The sequence below is a fragment of the Balaenoptera physalus genome, assembly GCF_965194825.1.
Source record: "Balaenoptera physalus genome assembly, chromosome: 18".
Classification (NCBI taxonomy): domain Eukaryota; kingdom Metazoa; phylum Chordata; class Mammalia; order Artiodactyla; family Balaenopteridae; genus Balaenoptera; species Balaenoptera physalus.
In genome coordinates this window covers 35,357,094-35,381,473 of record NC_138899.1, presented here as the reverse complement: position 1 = coordinate 35,381,473, position 24,380 = coordinate 35,357,094, and the positions used below count along the sequence as shown (strand labels likewise).

The window sequence follows — 24,380 nt, the reverse complement described above, 5'->3', positions numbered from 1 at the left end:
ACTTTTCAAAACTAAGTCCACCAGTAATGTCACCTATTTCTGCATTCTATAGAATAATATCCAATTTATTTTTTTCTAAATATTGCTCTTAATTGATGAAGCTATAAATAGCTCATTTCTAAGTTTCCTAAAAATAGTTGTATATTTTTTAGGAGTACTATACTAGAAAAATCCTGAAACATCAATATTAGGAAGATAACTTCCTACTAGTTTGGAATATATGAACATTTTCTCAGAATATCACAATAAAAAAATTCAAGAAATCTGAATTTTCCCTTTCCATTTCAGCATTCTAACCTCCACCTTAGAGGTTAGAGACATCTTCCAAAAGCAAGATCCTTGAATTTATTTTGACCGCCTGAAGTTGCACATTTCATGGGGCATAAAAACACTAATGGCTGAATAAGTAGCGGAAACTGTTCCTTAATAGGTTTAATGTTACTATTATTATGGTTAACATGAATTCAACCTTGCTATTTGCCAGACACTGTGCTGATTGCCTTATGATCAATTTTTTCCTCATGTTTTTTCAATTTTATTTTTACAGATGAATGTCAGAAATATTATGTAATTTGGTCAGCATGACACGGCAAAATCAATTTAAAATACACTTTTTATGTCTTCAAGCCAGTGGTTCATAGACTACTCCAAGAAATTCTACTCTCGTTAAGCCACACTGTAATATATCTCATTACAATACGGTGAAAGGGACATGACGGTGTTTTTGCAGGTCAAGAAGTATATCAAAGACATTGTAATACGAACAAGGACTATTTTGAGAATGAGTCTTGGAATAACGAGAATTTAGAAAGCACATGAGAGTCTATATATGGTCCTGTACAATAATAGCTAATACTTGCTAGGGAAATCATTTGGATGAGAGGAAATTCGTATAGAAATCAAACAATCTTCTTCTCCTTAATTCAGTTAGAATTCTCACAGAAAATGTATTTTTCTGAATATTCTTTAAAATTCAAGCTTCTATGAACTCATCTAATATATAATATCTAACTTGTCCATCCTGTGTTAGGTAGAAAACTAACAAGCTTGGAGCAGCCAACAGTGGCATCACAGGAAGGCAGAAAGCACGATCTTTAATAATTAGAAGAGCAGAATTTCATTCTCACCTTGCGGCCACTTCTGTATATTCTAGTTCCTTCATATGAGATATTAATATTATTTCACATTTCTTTTGAGATACCAGTGTATTTCTTATAATATTTCTGTAAAATGCCAAAGAGCTATATACAATTGAAGTTTTAAATGTCCTGCTATGCAACACATGGCCGTTGGGTGGCAGAGCAGAGGTTCTGCATCAAGGGAACAGGGAAGTCATCCTGCCACTCAAGATTTCCACAGAATAGCCCGCAGGCGAGTTCACTGAAGACCAGGTCTAATCAACTACATATAGATGATTGTTTCATGAACTGAATTATGATAAGCAATTAAAAAAAAATCATGTGATTGATTATAAGATGGTTATTGAATCCAAGCAAAGAGATTTATTATTGAGGCAAGTTTTAACTGGGTCACTCTCAAGCCTGATGAAATCTTCCTGTCTGAGACAGAATGTATCACTTTTGTGTGCAGGATGTGATGAATAATAGCATGGTTTCTGGAGTCAAACAGATGACAAATTCTGACTCCATCACTTATTTGTTGTGTGACCCAGGGAAAGCTACTTAATCTAGATACGTGTGTTTCAATTTACTCTTTGTAAAATAGGGGAAATTATGGTTCCTAGCCCAATATATTGGAGGAAGGACTGAATGAAATAATATATGCAAAATAAGCAGTACCTAGGACAGAGTAATTATTCATATTTTATATTAGTAGTACTAGTATTAGTAGTAGTAGCATGCTCCAAACAATGGTAACTCATAGACTCAAGACAACCATGTTTAAAATTTTTTTTGAAATTAAAAAAAATTTTTTTTATTGAAGTATAGTTGATTTACAACGCTGTGCTAGTTTCTGGTGTACAGCAAAGCTTCTGACCATCCTTGTCCAGTTCTCTTTCTCTTTAATCGTCCTGCTACAGAGATTATTTAGTAATCCTTACATCATGTAGAGGTCACATGTGAAAGTAAGCAAGCTTAAAGGGAAAATTTTATTCCTTGCAAACAGTGTATCTTAAACATTTTGGTTTTTTACACTCTTCAAAATCACTGAGGACCCCAAACAACTTTTGTTTATTTAGGTGTTACCTATTACTATTTACTGAATTAGAAATTAAAACTGAGAAATTTTAGAAAATATTTGGTTTAGTTCATTTACCAAGGACATTAATATATTAATTACATATTAACAAAAGTAAAGTATTTTATGACAAATAACCACATTTTGTAGCAAAAAATGTTGAGAATGGCATCATTTTTGCAAATTTCTTTATTATTTGTCTTATTAGAAGGCAACTGGATTTTCATATTTGTTCTGCATTATATCTGCAGTAATATATGTATCAGTTAAAATATATGAAGTAAATCTGTAAATCATAATACAAGTGTGTTTTTGGAAATGGATGAAAACTTTAAAAGCCTTTTGGGATAATTATGAATATTATTCTTTGAAACTCCACTAAACAGACAGGTACTAGCTCCTAAAATATGAATTGCAATGTAGAATCTAGAATTATATTAAAGGTCTTTTTGTATTCTGCTATATTAATCCAATATTCTAACTTGTCCTTTGAATGCATCTTTTCTTTATACATGGGTTTCAAAATATTATGCAATTTTGCATAAAACTGGTTCATTGAGTTATACATACTTATCAATGTTGACACATTTCAATATACAATTTTTTTTTTAAATTTGTTTATATCACCACCAGTCTCAAGAGAAAAATCTTTAGTGTTGGAAAGATTTCAAGCTTACATGGGAGGATACTATTTTTCCAGAATTCTAATATTCACTTGAAAGTTTGAATTTTATCATTGGCAAAAGCATTGTCTCTTCTTTTCTCTAAGGTGACATTCATTTTTAAGCAATATCTGCCAAATCCCTATGTCTAAATAACTATAGTTTATCATTGTTTTTAAAGTAAAAATGACTTCTCATGAAAAAAAAAATAGTTCAACTCTAAACTTAAACACACAACTACTTTTTGCTCAAGGAAGTTGCTTAAAGTTGGGTATGCAGCACAAGTGCTTTGTTAGCTCATCTCATTTCTTCATGCAGAACACTAAAAAGACTTGTATTCAAAAGCTGAGATTTCTAAAAGTGAATGTCCTTTGCTGATTCATCAAAGCATTCTTAAATGAATTATTTTTTTCTTTTTTAACGTTATTATTATTATCATTATGCACTGGTAAAGAATACAATGAAAGCTATTGAGGCTTGGTTTCACCACCTTAACTCATGCTAAAGCACTAGCAGTTTTGTCCATGATTGCTTTTGCACACTGAGTGAAAATATAAATTTAGTGGAGATGGAAAATAGCGTTTTGGCATATTATGAGAAAAGTTTTGACCACAAGGACCCTCTGAAAGTGTCTTGGGAACCTCTGGGATTTTATGGAGCACTTTTAACGAATTGTTTTCTTAGAGCAGAATTTGAGCAGATTGGATCCTCCTTAAAATATTTTATTTTGAAAACTATAATTATTTCAGAATTTCTATTGACAACTTGTAAAATGTTCCTAGAGAACATTCAAACTAAAATAAAGAAACTATCAAAGTTAAATGGTTTGCATAAAGTCACAAAAACACTAATGATAAAACAAAAATTCATGTAGTTAGGTCAGCCTTAGCGTTTTCTCTCCTGTACTACTTCCTCTTAATTTAACCTTGTAAAATAAAATTTGTCAAGGCATTGATTCTTTCTAAACTATTTCCGACTTCTGACAAACATATATTTGACAGAAATCTTTAAGATTTAGGAGTTACAGTCTTGAAATTATAAGAAATCACAAATTCATAACAAATTTGAGACAGCAAGGTGAAGAAAATATGATGCAATTAAAAGGTGAAACTACATTAATTACTTCTCAATAAAAAATCACATCATATGTAAAATGAATTTCTAAGCTACATGTTTTTGGCATAGCAGAATAGTACACACTGAAAGAATAAATTTTATTTTTTTCCTAGTGTTATACGTTATCAATCATTTATGGCTATCTGTGAAAATCCAATGCCTTTTTCAATTTAGACCAGCTAAAAATATAAGAAAAAAAGTTTTGCTTTTTTTGGCAATATGATAAATTAATTATGAAAGGACTGCAATTTTGAGTTGTACAGTACTGTTGCAAACACACTAATTAAAAAGTAAAGTATTAACATGGTTATTTCAAAATAGTTTTTCCTATTTTCCTATGTATGCTTCAATAAAATTAATCAAATGCTTAAGGATTTTAAAAGTTATAAGAATGAAAATATGTCCTTAGGAAAGCCGATATATGTATGTATGTGTATATATATAATATATATATATATATATATATATATATAATTTCTTTACAGTAAGGAACCTGTATAGCACAAATGTGGTTTTCAAATTTCAAGGATTTTGGTCAAACTAAGCCTGAGGTTTGTATCTTTTCTGATTAATCAAAAATATAATATTTTATCTTATAGTCTGATAAATTTTGGAACATGTCTCTAAAGACCGCATAGTCTTTGTCTCATAGCCCTCTGTGCCAAACGTAGTGCTTTCCATATAGTGCACACAATAAATGCTGGTCAAAATGAATTTTTAAATGTACATTCAGAATTCCCCATTTTCCTGGTAGAATAATGTTCATATGACCTATGAAGGATGGAGAGTAAGATGAAGAATGGATCATTTAGATTTCATTTTCCAGAGCACATGGCCTTTTTTATATGCCAGCATAATGGATACACAGGTGCAGGGAAGTTGGAGGATTTTTCTCCTGGGCTGTTCCATATTTATCATCTATGTTGTCACTGGGTACACAAGGTCTATGCACTTTATAAGAGGATTTCTGCCTAGAAAGCTATATTTTATTTTTCTGCTAAAAGATGATCAGTATAAAAAAAAGTGTTTGCAGCCCGAGTTTAAAAGTAGTTCCTGAAACTAGAGCATGTTGTTCTCAGTTTTAATGGAGTCACCAGGGTAGCCAATTGTTTAATGCTTATTTCAGTTGTATAGAGATGAAAACCCTGAAGACTCACTTGGTCTAAAATTAATAAACTGAGCAAAGGAAAAGGCCAATTTGTTATTTATATGAGTCAAAAGGATGCACGAATAAGCTACTGCCCAATTTACGATTATATTTACACAGCAAAATAAAACAGTGCTACTCTATTTCCTTCCAAGGATATTGTCAATTAAGGTAACTGTGAAAATTACTATGAAGTGTTTTGATAGCACAAGGAAAGATATTGAAAATGCAGTATCAATCTTGTTACCATTCATGAAACATTTCAACTGAACAATATTTTTGGGTGCCCATCTGCTCATTCCAGTATAAGGGGTTCAAACTAGAGGTTAAATTGTAGATACTCCTGAATATCAATAGTTGAACTACAGTATTTCTAACAGCCTTTTCAGATCTCTGTAGAAAAGATTGGATCAAGTATGAAGTAAACAAAATTACACAATTCAAGAGAAAATACTGACTTCATTGAACTATAATTCTTTGAATGATATTTACCTCCATCGGTTATATTATTAAGTACTTATGGAGAGTGATACATAGATTAAGTTTTATTTGTTAAATTTTGGATTCTTAATCTTTATATTTTTGTGCTGTATTTTTCTTAAGTTTAAAAAAGACTTAAAAAAGATGAAAATAGAACAGATTAGGAGGTAACATTTGAAGAGTAAGGACTGAAGTTTATTTCTAAATTTTCTTTTGACAACAAAATAATGAAGGACTAAGTTTTTAGACATTCTACTGAATATTAATTTTAAAATATGCTTTCTTAAAAATCTTAAATTCCATCTTTCTTTTGTGGTGATGCTTATATCTCAAAAAATTGTGTAGGAAGTGATTATCATATGATGTATTATTAAATAAATTGATACTGATATTCAAGCATTCAAACTGTATTTCCTGTAAGGAATATAAGAAGGTGTCATTTGGTGGCATGTGATTTAGAGAAGATTTTTTTTTTAGGGTAACATTTTCTCTAAGTGGAAAAGTCTGTGATACTGACAATGTATGTGCTAGAGTGGAATTATTCTGAGTACTATTACCTAGCACAGTTTTTTTAATTTAGAGTCTGAAAACTCTATTCTGATGGGAATAAGAGTTTTTACAATAATTTTAATAGTACTTTTACTTATTAATGTTTATATAATACTTTTAATTATTACAGTGAATGTTTCCATCTCTTTTTTAAATCTTCTCTTGTAATGATTCCACTGAAAAGTTGAAATTGTTAAAATTTCTCTAACTCATGATAATTATGAGATGATGATGACCAAAAAAAAAAAAAAAAACTACAGCTTATTGAACATTTATTATGAATCAAACAACACACCAGACACTGTACATGCATGATTTTTGTTAATCCTCACAGTGACCTCTAGACAAAAACCACAATACATTCAATTCACAGATGAGAAAAGGGTCTCTGGGAGTCTAAATAACTTTTCTAAGGTTACACACTAGTAAGTGACAAAACTGGGATTCAAACCCAGGGCCTCTTCTAGTGTGAATGATTTCCTCTGAATTTAGTTGGAATTTGACTTGTGAATGAAGTTGATTGTAACAATCACAATGAACTGTAATGTATAGCTAAGTATCCTTATGCTATGTTTATATTAGGTATCATTTAGATTATATTTTAGGTCAGCAAGAGCTGTTTAATGAAGATCTGTTCATCCTGTATTCTTTCACTATTTCCCAAAACATAATCTGCTGTCAAAACGGATGAGGCATTTATAAAAGAGAATGATGCCGTATAATTATATATATCACCATCTATCAATGGTGAGTAAGGCTTATGAGCTCTAATCTAGTATTTGAATAGACTCAGTGCTTAAAATGGTTACATTGGGATCTGTTACAGTTTAGGACATTAGTCAGTTTTCTTCCTGGGTTAATAGGCTAAGTAATTTTCATTCTGTATCAAGGCAATAAGGACTCATTAGTTTATAGGAACTAAATATATCCTAGTAAGGTCACTCATGGCCTTTTCTTTACCTAAGAGAAGAAAATTTAAAGAATTATGAACTTGGATTATTAGAACTCCTTTTCCATCTATAACACCTTTCATTGTGCAATATTTACTGAGCAATACAAAGGTCTAGGCACTGTTCTGGAACCTGCAATATAGTTTTCTCTGTGGTCTCATGTGCTTACATTTGCAGGTGGGGAATGAGGAAGGAGACAGACAATAGATGAGAAAAATGTATATGAAAAAAATGATTAAGTGACATTATATAATAAAAACAAAGTGGGAGCTGCAATGTAGAATAATAGGGCTGGAGGAGTGTCTTTATGAGCAGGTAACACTAAACTAAGGATAGAAGGGACAGACAGTTGCAAAAAAGGTGGAATTTGGCTTTTAACAACAAACAAATGACAACAACGAAACAGAAAAAAGTCCTATATTTCTGAATTGTATGGAAAATGTAAGAGAGTGAATTGAGATAAATTCCGAGGGTATTTAGGCAGGGGGCAGATGCTATCAAGAGATTTACATTTTACACACAAATACATACACACTTGCACACATGCATCGGCTTCATTAGGACATACCTCTTTGAGTGGTGCCACAGATCTTAACACTGAAAATCTGGAGATATCACAGATTGGTGTTTGCTCATCAAGAGGGCATACATCTCTACATAAATTGGATGAAGTTTCTAATTATTACAACTAAGTAGTTGGATATCTTTTCTTGGTTAAGGACTTCAGCTGATGAAGCGTTAGCAGGATTTTCTCTTATGCAGAATTTAAAATGTATCTTACTCAAAGTACTGTCATTGTACGAGATAGCCATGGGGGAAAACATTCAGTTAGACTGTGTCACAGAATGTCACAGAAATTAGAGGCAAGGTTTAAATATGAATGCTGTTCAAAATACGGATAACTGTGAAACAATGTTAGAATACCATAAGAATAGTTGCCTAAATAGACATCTGGCAATTGTATAAGAGTGATATTTCTTTGATGATATTCTGATGATACACATATCCATGAATAAACTTATGTCATCTTGATGCAACGAGTATGTTAAAAAAATAAGAGAAAGAGAAATGCTTGCAGATATATTTTCAACATAATTTTTATTGGCCTCCTCTATTAATATTATTGTTACCACATTCCAGAAGAAAATACATATACATGAAAGCACAGGTAGCCTAATTCAGAAAACAATTTGGTATGCTCTATAAGACTTAATGGCACAGCTAATATCTATCATATCTGAATAAAAGCAGTGATTTCTTAGCTTCTTTATTGCTTACTAGAAGTAGACAAGATAACACATTGGACTTAGCTAATATAAGTATACTTCCTATAATATTTCGGGCTTATTGACATCATTATCCTGCTACTACTATGCAATGTAAATATTTCTTTCCCAAACACTCTCTTGCTTTGAAGATTATGGTATCCCTATAGTACAGCACCAACAGGGTATTATTAATATTGCGATAGACTCCATGATTTACAACTTGCACCTTGCAACAAATTGCAATTTGTGAATTGAAAATACATTTTAGACAGAGATAAAAATATTCCTACTCTCCAAATATTTACCATATTATAAATTTAAGAATGTACATTCTAATCCTTACCTAGAATCGAGTTGAAAAAAAATAACATGTACAGAAGAAATACGTTAAATAGTGAATGTAATTCCCTTAAATTTTATATTATTAATTTTAAACTTTTTATCAAACTAAACTCATGTTCTATCACTATTCTTCTTAAAGCCCTCCAGTAAGTCCTCAGTGCAAATTAGAATAGAATTTAAATATGTTAACTGGCCTGAAAGTCTGCATAGCCTGATTTCCATTTACTTCTCCAAACTCATTTCATTCTGCCTTTCTTCCTCCAACTGCTGTACTGTACTTACACTGGTCTCCTCTCTCCCTTGAACACATCAATCTCATTTCTGTCTCTGTGCCTGGGAACATTCGTCTCTTTGTCCCTGAAAGCTACTCTCACTGGACTTACCATTACTGCTTATACTAATTACATGATTCTCATGTTAAATTTCACCTAATTGTAAGAACTTTTTTAACCACCTGAGTGAAAGCAACCACAAAACTCCTTCCACACAGATCATTCTAGTTCTACTCTATCTCATGGCTCTTTTCAAATTTCATTCATATTACTGATATGCCCCCAGTTTAATAGATAATTCAATCTGGAATTATAGCACTCACTTTGTACTTTAACTTCCATCTCACTCTGCAGAAATTTTAAATGCTGTATGGATAGAAATAATGTTTTTTCTATTCACCACTGTTACCATAAGAAACCACAGTAGTGCTTGGCACATGACATATTGTCCATGAATAATGTTTTGGAAGACACAGACAATAAAAAAATTGCAATTTTTAGATCCTGAAAGAGTTGGCTTTACTATCATATCTGCCTGCACTAGAGATGCTACAAGAAAAGTCACAAGCATCCTTTTACTGTATTTATCATAGAAATGTTTTCAAGGGTTTTTCACTAATTACTTTGCGGTCTTAATGAAAAGTCTATCAGCATTAAGAAAACTAGTATTTGTTTTAAACATTTGTTTGTTCTGTTTCTTATGCACTTTATCATTCTTGTGAAATTATTGTTCTCTTTCCTTTAGTTACTAAGGATTTCAAATCAAACTTATGACACTACTCCAGTGACATGCAAGGTCATGGGATGTAAATATCTACATGCCATATTTATCTGTCTTAATTTTTTTTCCTTTGAATTCCACTTATCCAACTTTCACAATAATTTTATAAATACATCTTATATATTTATAATATTATAATGGCCTTAAATATTATGTGGAATAAAAAAGTGAATAAAACTTTCCATCCTAACACTGAATGACCGTTTCAAAATTTTTGGAAATATGAAACAACAACAATAGTTTTGAAGCTAACCCAACTAATATTTATTGGTTACCTTTTATGTAATGTGTTCTTCTAAATGTTTCCATTAACTTATTTTAAAATTCTAATATCATCTCTCAGAGAAACATATTGTTTGTCTAATTTAAAGATAAGAAAGCCAAGAAAAACATACAGGTTAAGTAAATGACCTTAAGAGAAGAAATTTGTGAGTGATAAAATTGAATCATTAAGTCCTTCACTTATGCCTCGAAATTCAGGGTTTTTTTTTTTTTTTTTCCAGATAGTCCCTAGAGCCATCACTGAGACATCGTGCATTCCACTAAAACCTAAGGACAATTACAAGAGATGTGTTTACTTTTTAAGGATGAAAATATTGATGTTAGCAAGAGTCACAAAATTTAGGACTACTTATCTTTGTCTCTTTCTTTAAAAGGCAGCAAATATTTACAGTGACCTCTAGCATAAACTGCTCACAATGCTGTCTGAGGATTCTCTTCTAAGCCCAAACCCTTAATTGTGGTACTGCATAGGCAGTGTGGATATTTTTGTTGTTCAGTGCTTATGACCAGACACCTGTCTTAAAGCCCTAGGGAGCAATAGCTCAGGCCGACTCCATGAGGCATCTGCCGCTGACCTTCTCAGACTGTGCTGGGTCTAATTTCCTCAGATTGATGTTAGAAGTCTTCTGTGACCCACACCTTCAAGCCTATCAGATCACATTGGTGACTGCACGTGATTTCAGGGTGGACCACTTCTCAAAATGGAAATGTCAAATTGCATGAACCTGGTGACTGACCTATAAGGGACTTGAGGAAGCAAAACAATTTTACAATTTTAATATAAAAAAAAAAACTTGCTGTAGAGTTTCTGTGCTTTCGTGAAAGCACATTTTTCCTTCAGATGACCATCTCATGTTATCTTGATACACTCAATGCATCAAGTCCAGGAACTCTTCACCTTTGCTCTTTGGAAGCAAACTTTGTCTCTTTATCTTAAATTAACTGTGTAAATTCCAAGAGATTTAAAAAGGAGTAGAGACACTTGGGGTAACCTGACAGTAGGCACCCTATTTGTCTTTGAAATTCACTAAGTTAGTGGAACACTTTCAAAGAAATACCTTTTTGATCTTAGGAAACAAACTCTTTAAAAATATGTGCTCCCAGTTTGATATAAAATTCAACTTCTCTAATTACAGCTCTGTACCTGTGATTAGCATTAAATGAATTAATAGTATCTATTCTTCCTGAGAATGAATCTTCATCGGACTCGTTTGAGATCAAAAGGAAAAACATATTCAGACTTTCCCTATTAAATCCGAATGCCCTCAAGCAAGTTGTCTGATTGAAAGTTGGTACAAACTATTAAAGATGCCCCAGAGCAGCATGTTAGAGGATATCAATTAATACAAATGGCCAGATTTCTTTTGCTCAATATGTCACTCCTTGCACAATCAGTACTATTGAATTATTAATAGTACAACATTCTGGGACTTGCCTCAATGATTTCCACCCAGACTTAAAGAAAAGTTTTAAGACATATGAGAACATATGCCAGGACAGCTAGAATTTTTGTCACATCTGTTTCAAGATCCTATTTTTAGCTAGAAATTATAAGGTGATACCTAAGTTCTTTATTTGATATTAGAGATCATGGGTCCATGAGCTACTGTAATTGTATTTTGTACTCAACTGCAATAACTTCTCTCTCAGAATAGATAATTCAGAATAAAATTTCCAGAAATATCTCCTCTAAAATCGACTTGCCTATGGATATACCTACTTGAAGGACTTCTTAGAGTTCCAGAAGAAAAAAAAAAAAAAAAAGAAAAAGCACTTCATTCCTTGCTATGGAAAGAGATGCATCTTAGTATTCCAAAATCAATCGATGTTCCAGGGTGATCAGATTCACCACTTTTCTGATTAAAAAATTGTGCCAAGGAGATAGGAACACTGAGGTCAGTGTATAGTAACTGGTTTGTTAACATTGATTTTGTGAGAATAAATTGATTTATGGTAGGTTGAGTGCAAGGGAAGGATAACTTGTTGAATATTTAATGACCTCACCTATATACTGTCTAAATAGAACTATGTGTATTGTCTCTTTGTGATGATTTATTGCTGTGTGTTTTATACAATTTTAATGATTATGTAGTAAAACAGTAGGACTCTAATGTCTATTTTAAAAATATTCTCAGTAACACATTTTCAATGTATCATACAAAATAATTCATTTTCACTATATAAAATTTTGGTCTTTGAAATGTCAATATGTTTCAGCATTTGACAGGCAAAGGCATTTCTGAGAGATACTCATGATAAGCTCAGCAGTTTTGTGCTTAAAAATTTAGGAAGAAAGATTTTGACAAGCCTTAGAAACTTATACCCTGTCTCTCTCAACAGGAGTAGATATTTTTAAAGGATTAAATACCACGTAGAACCTAATTCGGAAGCCAGTACAGTCACATGTTACAAGACGTCATACTTGATCATCTCTAATATTAATTATTTCTGAAATAACTAGAATGTAAAACCATTTAAATTAAGATCTGGTTAAACAAAATAACTAGCTGTAAAACAGTATATGGAGTTACAGATAATCCCCGAAGTCCTAATATGAGAGAGTTAGAATGTGATAGAAATGAAAGAAAGAGTGAGAGCAAGAGAAGTGAAAGAGAGAAACTTACATAATGAAATACCATTCATTTGTGGTCCAGTCACAAACAACCAAAAATACCCTAACTATTTTTTGTTCTGAAATGTAAACATATTGACATTTAAGTGATCCTTCAGAGCGTAAAAGGACTGCATGTTAAGAAATAATATTGAGAGTGTTCTAATTTCATTCTTTTACATGTGGCTGTCCAGTTTTCCCAGCACCACTTATTTAAGAGACTGTCTTTTCTCCATTGTATATTCTTGCCTCCTTTGTCATAGATTAATTGATCATAGCTGTGTCAGTTTATTTCTGGGCTTTCTATACTGTTCCATTGATCTGTAATCTGTCTTTGTGCTAGCACCATACTATTTTGATTACTGTAGCTTTATAGTATAGTCTGAAGTAAGGGAGCCTGATTCCTCTAGCTCAGTTTTTCTTTCTAAAGATTGCCTTGGAGCTGCGCCTTCAAGATGACAGAGGAGTAAGACGTGGAGATCACCTTCCTCAACACAAATACATCAAAACTACATCTACATGTGGACCAACTCCTACAGAACACCTACTGAACGCTGCCAGAAGAACTCAGACTTCCCAAGAGGCAAGAAACTCCCCACGTACCCTGGTAGGGCAAAAGAAAAAAAGAGACAAAAGAATAGGGACGGGACCTGCACTGCTGGGAGGGAGCTGTGAAGGAGGAAAAGTTTCCAGACACTAGGAAGCCCCTTCACTGGTGGAGACGGGGAGTGGCCTGGGGGGAATCTTCGGAGCCACAGAGAAGAGTATAGAAACAGGAGTGGAGAGGGCAAAGCAGAGAGATTCCGGCACAGAGAATCAGTGTTGACCAGCACTCACCAGCCTAAGCAACTTATCTGCTCACCCACTGGGGCGGGTGGGGGCTGGGAGCTGAAGCTCGAATTTCAGAGGTCAGATCCCAGGGAGAGGACTGGGGTTGGCTGTGTGAACACAGCCTGAAGGGGGCTAGTGTGCCATAGCTAGCTGGGAGGGAGTCCAGGAAAAAGTCTGGATGTGCTGAAGAGGCAAAAGACCATTGTTTCAGGGTATGTGAGGAGAGGGGATTCAGAGCACTACCTAAAGGAGCACCAGAGATGGGCGCAAGCCAAAGCTATCAGTGTGGACACCAGAGATGGTCATGAAATGATAAGGCTGCTGCTACAGCCACCAAGAAGCCTGTGTGCAAGCACAGGTCACTATCCACACCTCCCCTTCCAGGAGCCCATGCAGCCAGCCACTGCCAGAGTCCCATGATCCAGGAACAACTTCCCCAGGAGAACACACAGTGCACCTCAGGCTATTGCAATGTCACGCTGGCCTCTGCCACTGAGGGTTTGCCTCACATTGCATACCCCCCCCCTGTCCTGAGTGAGCCAAACCCCCTAATCAGCTGCTCCTTTAACTCCATCCTGTCTGGAGAGGGAACAGACGCCCTCAGGGGACCTATACACTGAGGTGGTGCCAAATCCAAAGCGGAAACCCGGGAGCTGTGTGAACAAAGAAGAGAAAGGGAAATCTCTCCCAGCAGCCTCAGGAGCAGTGGATTAAATCTCCACAATCAACTTGATGTACCCAGTATCTCTGGAATACCTGAATAGACAATGAATCATCCCAAAATTGAGGCAATGGACTTTGGGAGCAACTGTAGACTAGGGGTTTGTTTTCTGCATCTAATTTGTTTCAGGTTTTATGTTTATCTTAGTTTAGCATTTAGAGTTTATTATCATTGGTAGATTTGTTTATTGATTTGGTTGCTCTCTTCCTTTTTTAATTTATGTATATATATATATTTTCCTTTTTCTCTTTTTGTGAGTGTGCATGTGTATAATACTTTGTGTGACATTTTCTGTATAGCTTTCCTTTTGCCATTTGTCCTAGGGTTTTGACTGTCCTTTCTCTTTTTGTGTGTGTGTGTATAGATTTTATTGCCTCCTATCATTGGTGGATTTGTTTTTTGGTTTTGTTGCTGTTTTCTTTATCTCTCTTTTTCTTTTTTTTTTAATTACTTTTTTATTTTTAGTAATTTCTTTTCTATTTTAAAACTTTATTATATTTAATTATTTCTTTCTTCTTCCTTCTTTCTTTCTTTTGTTCATTCTTTCTTTCTTTCCTTCTTTCTTTCTCTTTCTCCATTTTCTTCTGAGCCGTGTGGCTGACAGGGTCTTGGTGCTCTGGCTGGGTGTCAGGCCTGAGCCTCTGAGGTGGGAGAGCCGAGTTCAGGACATTGGTTCACCAGAGACCTCCCAGCCCCTCGTAATATCAAACAGAAAAAGCTATCCGAGAGATCTCCATCTCAATGCAAGACCCAGCTCCACTCAACGACCAACAGGCTAAGTGCTGGACACCCTATGCCAAACAATTAGCAACACAGGAACACCCATTAACAGAGAGGCTACCTAAAATCATAATAAGTTGACAGACACCAAAAAAACCCACCACCAGACATGGTCCTGCCCACCAGAAAGACAAGATCCAGCCTCACCCACCAGAACACAGGAACCAGTCCCCTCCACCCGGAAGCCTACACAACACACTGAACCAACCTTAGTCACTGGGAGCAGACCCCAAAAACAATGGGAACTACGAACCTGCAGCCTGCGAAACGGAGACACCAAACACAGTAAGTTAAGCAAAATGAGAAGACAGAAAAATACGTAACAGATGAAGGAGCAATGTAAAAATCCTCCAGACAAAACAAATGACGAGGAAATAGGCAGTCTACCTGAAAAAGAATTCAGAGTAATGATAGTAAACGTGATCCAAAATCTTGGAAATAGAATGGAGAAAATACAAGAAATGTTTAACAAAGACCTGGAAAAACTAAAGAGCAAACAAGCAATGATGAACAACACAATGAATGAAATACAAAATTCTCTAGAAGGAATCAAGCTGAATAACTGAGGCAGAAGAACGGATAAGTGACCTGCAAGATAAAATACTGGAAATAACTACCGCAGAGCAGAATAAACAAAAAAGAATTGAGGAGAATCTCAGAGACCTCTGGGACAACATTAAACACACCAACATTCGAATTATAGGTGTCCCAGAAGGAGAAGAGAAAAAGAAAGGGACTGAGAAAATATTTGAGGAGATTATAGTTGAAAACTTCCCTAATATGGGAAAGGAAATAGTCAATTAAGTCCAGGAAGTGCAGAGAGTCCCATACAGGATAAATCGAAGGGGAAACACGCCAAGACACATATTAATCAAACTATCAGAAATTAAATACAGAGATAAAATATTAAAAGTAGCAAGGGAAAAGCAACAACTAACATACAAGGGAACCTCCGTAAGGTTAACAGCTTATCTTTCAGCAGAAACTCTGCAAGCAAGAAGGGACTGGCAGGATATATTTAAAGTGATGAAAGGGAAAAACCTACAACCAAGGTTACTCTACCCAGCAAGGATCTCATTCAGATTCAACAGAGAAATTAAAATCTTCACAGACAAGCAGAAGCTAAGAGAATTCAGCACCATCAAACCAGCTCTACAAATATGCTAAAGGAAACTCTTTAGGCAGGAAACACAAGAGAAGGAAAGGACTTACAATAAAAAAACCCCAAACAATTAAGAAAATGGTAATACAAACATACATATCAATAATTACCTTAAATGTAAATGGATTAAATACTCCAACCAAAAGACATAGACTGGCTGAATGGATACAAAAACAGGACCCATACATATGCTGTCTACAAGAGACACACTTCAGACCTACAGACACATACAGACTGAAAGTGAGGGGATGGAAAAAGTTATTCCATGCAAATGGAAATCAAAAAAAAGCTGGAGTAGCAATATTTAAATCAGACAAAATAGACTTTAAGATAAAAATTATTACAAGAGACAAAGAAGGACACTACATAATGATCAAGGGATCAATCCAAGAAGAAGATATAACAATTGTAAATATTTATGCAACCAACATAGGAACACCTCAATACATAAAGCAAATGCTAACAGCCATTAAAAGGAAAATTGACAGTAGCACAATCACAATGGGGGACTTTAATACTCCACTTTCACCAATGGACAGATCATTCAAAATGAAAAAAATAGGGAAACACAAGCTTCAAATGATACATTAAACAAGATGGACTTAATTGATATTTATAGTACATTCCATCCAAAAACAGCAGATTACACTTTCTTCTCCAGTGCTCATGGAACATTCTCCAGGATAGAGCATATCTTGGATCACAAATCAAGCCTTGGTAAATTTAAGAAAATTGACATCATATCATGTATCTTTTGACCACAATGCTATGAGACTACATATCAATCACAGGAAAAACTTGTGAAAAATACAAACACATGTATGATAAACAGTACACTACTAAAGAACCAAGAAATCACTGAAGAAATCAAAGAGGAAATCAAAAAATACCAAAAACAAATGACAATGAAAACACGATGACACAAAACTTATGTGATGTAGCAAAAGAAGTTCTAAGAGGGAAGTTTATAACAATACAATTCTATCTCAAGAAACTAGAAACATCTCAAATAAACAACCTAACCTTACACCTAAAGCAATTAGAGAAAGAAAAACAAAAGAAACCCCAAAGTTAGCAGAAGGAAAGAAATCAAAAAGATCAGATCATAAATAAATGAGAAACAAATGAAGGAAATGATAGCAAAGATCAATAAAAGTAAAAGCTGGTTCTTTGAGAAGATAAACAAAACTGATAAACCATTAGCCAGAGTTATCAAGAAAAAAAAGGGAGAAGACTCAAATCAACAGAATTAGAAATGAAAAAAGAGAAGTAACAACTGACACTGTAGAAATACAAAGGATCATGAGACATTACTACAAGCAACTCTATGCCAATGAAATGGACAACCTTGAAGAAATGGACAAATTCTTAGAAAAACACAAACTTCCGAGACTGAACCAGGAAGAAGTAGACAATATAAACAGACCAATCACAAGCCCTGAAATTGAAACTGTTATTAAAAATCTTCCAACAAACAAAAGCCCAGGACCATATGGCTTTAGGCTAATTCTATCAAACATTTAGAGAAGAGCTAATACTTTTCCTTATCAAAATCTTCCAAAATATAGCAGAGGGAGGAACATTTCCAAACTCATTCTATGAGGCCACCATCGCCCTGATACCAAAACCAGAGAAAGAGCCACAAAAAAGGAAAACTACAGGCAAATACTGCTAATGAACATAGATGCAAAAAATCCTCAACAAAATACTAGCGAACAGAATCCAACAGCACATTAAAAGGATCGTACACCATGATCAAATGGGGTTTATCCCAGGAATGCAAGGATTCTTCACTATAAACAAATCATTCAATATGATACACCATATTAACAAATTGAAGGTGAAAAACCATATGATCATCTCAATAGATGCAGAAAAGGCTTTTGACAAAATTCAACACCCATTTATGATAAAAACCCTCCAGAAAGTAGGCAGAGATGGAACTTACCTTAACATAATAAAAGTCATATATGACAAACCCACAGCCAACATCATTCTCAATGGTGAAAAACTGAAAGCATTTCCACTAAGATCTGGAAAAAGACAAGGTTTTCCACTCTCACCACTATCATTCAACATAGTTTTGGAAGTTTTAGCCACAGCAATCAGAGAAGAAAAAGAAATAAAAGGAATCCAAATCTGAAAAGAAGAATTAAAACTGTCACTTTTTGCAGATGACATGATACTATACATAGAGAATCCTAAACATGCTACCAGAAAACTACTAGAGCTAATCAATGAATCTGGTAAAGTAGCAGGATACAAAATTAATGTACAGAAATCTCTTGCATTCTTATACACTAATGATGATTAATCTGAAAGAGAAATTAAGGAAACACTCCCATCTACCATTGCAACACAAAGAATAAAATACCTAGGAATAAACCTACCTAAGGAGACAAAATAGTATGCATTTTGTATGCAGAAAACTATAAGACACTGTTGAAAGAAATGAAAGATGATACAAACAGATGGAGAGATATACCATGTTCTTGGATTGGAAGATTCAACATTGTGAAAATGACTATACTACCCAAAGCAATCTACAGATTCAATGCAATCACTATCAAACTACCAAAGGGATATTTCACAGAACTAGAATAGACAATTTCACAATTTGTATGGAAACACAAAAGACCCCAAATAGCCAAAGCAATCTTGAGAAAGAAAAACGGAGCTGGAGGAAGCAAGCTCCCTGTTTTCAGACTATACTACAAAGCTACAGTAACCAAGACAGTATGGTACTGGCACAAAACCAGAAATATAGATGGAAAAGGATAGAAAGCGCAGAGATAAACCCACACATTGTGACACAGATATGGTCACATTTTCTTTGATAAAGGAAGCAAGAATATACAATGGAGAAAAGACAGCCCCTTCAATACTTGGTGCTGGGAAAACTGGACAGCTACATATAAAAGAAGAAAATGAACACTCTTAACAACATGCACAAAAATAAACTCAAAATGGTTTAAAGGCCTAAATATAAGGCCAGACACTATAAAACTCTTAGAGGAAAACATAGGCAGAACACTCCATGATATAAATCACAGCAAGGTCTTTTTGACCCACCTCCTAGAGAAATGGAAATAAAAACAAAAATAAACAAATGGGACCTAATGAAATCTAAAAGCTTTTGCACAGCAATGGAAAACATAATCAAGACGAAAAGATACCCCACAGAATGGGAGAAAACATTTGTAAATGAAGCATCTGACAAAAGATTAATCTCCAAAATATACAAGCACCAAATGCAGCTCAATATGAAAAAAACAAATAACCCACCCCAAAAAAGGGCAGAAGACCTAAATAGACACTTCTCCAAAGAAGATATACAGATTGCCAACAAACACATGAAAGGATTCTCAATATCACTAATCATTAGAGAAATGCAAATCAAAACTACAGTAAGGTATCTCCTCACACGAGTCAGAATGGCCATCATCAAAAAATCTACAAACAATAAATGCTGGAGAGGGTGTGGAGAAAAGAGAACCCTCTTGCACTGTTGGTGGGAAAATAAATTGATAGGGCCACTATGGAGAACAGTATAGAGGTTCCTCAAAAAACTAAAAATAGAATGATCATACGACCCTGCAATCACACTACTGGACATATACACTGAAAACACCATAATTCAAAAAGAGTCGTGTACCACAATGTTCTTTGCAGCTCTATTTACAATAGCCAGGACATGGAAGCAACCTAAGTGTCCATGGACAGATGAATGGATAAAGAAGATGTGGCACGTATATACAAGGGAATATTGCTCAGGCATAAAAAGAAATGAAATTGAGTTATTTGTAGTGAGGTGGATGCACCTAGAGACTGTCATACAGAGTGGAGTAAGTCAGAAAGAGAAAAACAAATACCATATGCTAACACATATATACGGAATCTAAAAAAAAAAAAATGCTTCTGAAGAACCTAGTGGCAGGACAGGAATAAAGACACAGACGTAGCGAATGGACTTGAGGATACGGGGAGGGGGAAGATTAAGCTGGGATGAAGTGAGAGTGGGACAGACATATATACACTACCAAATGTAAAATAGATAGCTAGTGGGAAGCAGCCGCATAGCACTAGGAGATCACCTCGGTGCTTTATCTCCACCTAGAGGGGTAGGATAAGGAGGGTGGGAGGGAGACACAAGAGGGAGGCAATATGGGGATGTATGTATATATATAGCTGATTCACTTTGTTATACAGCAGAAACTAACACACCATTGTAAAGCAATTATGCTCCAATCAAGATGTTAAAAAAAAAAAAAAAAGAAGATTCTCTTGGCTATTCAGAATCTTTTGTGTTTCCATACAAATTTTAAGATTTTTTGCTCTAAATCTGCAGAAAATGCCATTGGTAATTTGATAGGGATTGCATTGAATCTATAGATTGCCTTGGATAGTATATCATTTTGGCACTGTTGATTCTTCCAATCCAAGAACATGGTATATCTTTCCATCTGTTTGTGTCATCTTAGATTACTTTTATCAGTGTCTTATAGTTTTCGGAGTACAGGTCTTTTGCCTCCTTAGGTAAGTTTATTCTTAGGTATTTAATTCTTTTTGTTGCGACGATAAATATGATTGCTTCCTTAATTTCTCTTTCTGATTTTTCATTGTTAGTGTATAGAAATGCAACAGACTTCCGTGTATTAATTTTATACCCTGAAACTTTACCAAATTCATTCATGAACTCTAGTAATTTTCTGATAGCATCTTTAGGATGTCCTGTGTATAGTATGATGTTATCTGCAAACAGTGGCTGCTTTACTTCTTCTTTTCCAATTTGGATTACTTTTATTTCTTTTTCTTCTCTGATTGCCATGGTTAGGACTTCCAAAACTATGTTGACTAAAAGTAGCAACAGTGGACAACCTTGTCCTTTTCCTTATCTTAGATGAAATGCTTTCGTCTTTTTATCATTGAGTATGATGTTTGCTGTGGGTTTTTCATATATGCTCTTGATTATGTTGAGGTATGGTCACTCTATGCCCACTTTCTGGAGAGTTTTTATCATAATGGGTGTTGAATTTTGTCAAAAGCTTTTTCTGCATCTATTGAGATGATCATATGGTTTTTACTCTTCAATTTGTTAATGTGATATATCACACTGATGGATTTGTGGATATTGAAGAATCCTTGCATCCCTGGGATAAATCCCACCTGATTATGTTGTATGATGCTTTTAATATATTTTTGGATTGGTTTTCTAGCATTTTGTTGAGATTTTTTGCTTCTATGTTCATCAGTGATATTTGCCTATAATTTTCTTCTTTTGTGTTGTTTTTTTGTCTAGTTTTAGTATCATGGTGATGGTGGCCTCATAGAATGAGTTTGGGCGTGTTCCTTCCTCTGTAATTTTTTGGAATCGTTTCAGAAGGATAGGTGTTACCTCTTCTCTAAATATTTGATAGAATTTTCCTGTGAAGCCATCCGTTCCTAGACTTTTGTTTGTTGGGAGTTCCGTAACCATAGTTTCAATTCCAGTATTTGTGATTTGTCTGTTCATATTTTCTATTTCTTACTGGTTCAGTCTTGGGAGATTGTACCTTTCTAAGAATTTGTCCATTTCATCTAAGTTTTCCATTTTATTGGCATATAGTTGCCTGTAGAAATCTTTTATGATCCTTTGTATTTCTGTGGTGCCTATTGTAGCTTCTCCTTTTTTATTTCTAATTTTATTGATTTAGTGTTAGAACATTCTCTACACCAACTACAAAAATAAACTCAGAATGTATTAAAGACCTAAAGCTAAGACAGGATACTGTAAAACTCGTAGAGGAAAACATAGACAGAATACACTTTGACATAAATTGAAGCAATATCTTTTTGAATCAACCTCCTAGAGTAATGAAAACAAAAACAAAAATAAACAAATGGGACCTAATTAAACTTAAAATATTTTGCATAACAAAGGATATCATAAACAAAACAAAAATATGACACACATAATGGGAGAAAATATTTGCAAAGTATGTGACCAACAAGGGATTAATCTCCAGAATATACAAACAGGTCATGCAGCTCAATATCAAAAAAAAAAAAAAAAAAAACCAAAACAAGCAACCCAATCAAAAATGAGCAGAAGATCTAAGTAGACATTTCTCCAAAGAAGACATACAGATGGCCAAAAAGCACATGAAAAGATGTTCAACATCACTAATTATTAGAGAACTGCAAATCAAAACTACAATAAGGTATCACATCACACTTGCCAGAATGGCCATTATCAAAAAGTCTACAACAATAAATGCTGGGAGTGTGTGGAGAAAAGGGAACCCTCCTACACTGTTGGTAGGAATGTAAATGGGTAGAGCCATTATGGAGAACAGTGTGGAGCTTCCTTAAAAAACTAAAAGTAGAGCTACTGTGTGATCCACAATCCCACTTCTGGGCATAATTCGAAAAGACACATGCATGTTAATGTTCATTGCAGCACTATTTACAATAGCTAAGACATGGAAGTGACCTAAATGTCCCTCGACAGATGAATGGATAAAGAAGATGTGGTACATATATACAATGGAATATTACTCAGCCATAAAAAAGAATGAAATAATGCCATCTGAAGGAACATGGGTAGACCTAGAGATAATCATACTAAGAGAAGTAAGTCACACAGAGAAAGAAAATATCATATCACTTATATGTGGAATCTAATAAATGATACAAATGAACTTATTTACAAAACAGAAACAAACTCACAGACTTCGAAAACAAACTTATGGTTACCAAAAGGGAAAGGTAGGGGAGAGGGATAAGTTAGGAGGTTGGGATTAACATAGACACACTACTGTATATAAAGTAGAAAACCAACAAGGACCTACTGTATAGCACAGGGAATTCTACTCAATACTCTGTAAAAACCTATATGGGAAAAGAATCCAAAAAAGAATAGATATATGTGTATGTATAATTGAATACCTTTGCTGTACACCTGAAACTACCACAACATTGTAAGTCAACTATACTCCAATATGAAATAAAATTTTTAAAAAATTAATGGAGTCTCTTGAATAATGTTTTATACTATTCTGACTAATTTGTGTTATGTTGAAAAACTACATTTCAAAAAAATTTTGTATTTGAAAATCATAAAACAAATTTACTACACATAAAAAAAGAAATAATGTTGATATTAAACAGCAATTATGACTAAGGTGTTTTCACATTGAAAATGAACAAATAAATTAATGTAAATTACCTCTAAACAAATCTTGGATTTACAGAATTGCAAAGGGATGAATAATTCATCTAAGTTTATTTAGAATATTTAAAGGGGAAAAATTAAAACTTTGCCATGCAAACATGTCTTCAATATTTCAGCTTGGCCATTCTCCCAACTGAATTCTTTCCTTCCCAGTGAGGGAAAGAGCATTGGGATATCTTTTTCATTCAGCACAGTTCTTTGCACATAGTGGTTGTTTAAAAGTGTTTAATGGTGATCAAGGAAAAGAAAGCTGGTGATTAGGAATAAATTCTATATAAAGAATCTTTCCTTGCTGAGCTCAAGATGTCACTGCTGTATTTTGTTAGTGCAGTGTCACACTTACTTTTAAATAAAAGCATTAAGAAGAATTCAGAGTGTACTGAAGATTCTTTGACTGTTTGGAGTCTTTTGTGGTTCCACACAAGTTTTAGGATTGTATTTCCTATTTATGTGAAGAATACATTGATATTTTGATATATCTACAGTTGATAGATTGCATTGAATCTGTAGATAGCTTTGGGTGGCATGGACATTTTAACAATATCAAATCTTGGGATCCATAAACCCAGGATATATTTCTTTCCCTTTGTGTGTATCTTCAATTTCTTTCCTCAAAGTCTTGTATTGATAGTTTTCAGTTTACAGATCTTTGACCAATTTTGTTAAATTTATTTTATAGTATTTTATTATTTTTGATGATATTGTGAATGAGATTATTTATTTCTTTCTCAGATGGTTCATTTTAATATATAAAAACATGTAAAATTTTTGTTGATTTTATAACCTGTAACATTACTGATTTTTTTTTTTTTTTTTTTTTTTTGGCTGTGTTGGGTCCTCGTTTCTGTGCCAGGGCTTTCTCTAGTTGTGGCGAGCAGGGGCCACTCCTCATCGCGGTGCGCGGACCTCTCACTATCGTGGCCTCTCTTGTTGCGGAGCACAGGCTCCAGACGCGCAGGCTCAGTAATTGTGGCTCACGGGCCCAGTTGCTCTGCGGCATGTGGGATCTTCCCA

General features: G+C 34.2%; 1 long non-coding RNA gene across 1 annotated transcript in view; it reads left to right on the top strand.

Moving 5' to 3' along the window:
• Nucleotides 1-4,438: 4,438 nt before the first annotated feature.
• Nucleotides 4,439-24,380, top strand: part of LOC309647495 — a 52,834-nt gene continuing 32,892 nt past the window's right edge. Inside the window, exon 1 of the long non-coding RNA XR_014256085.1 lies at nucleotides 4,439-24,152. This is a non-coding gene — a long non-coding RNA (uncharacterized lncRNA). The remainder of the gene's footprint in view (nucleotides 24,153-24,380) is intronic.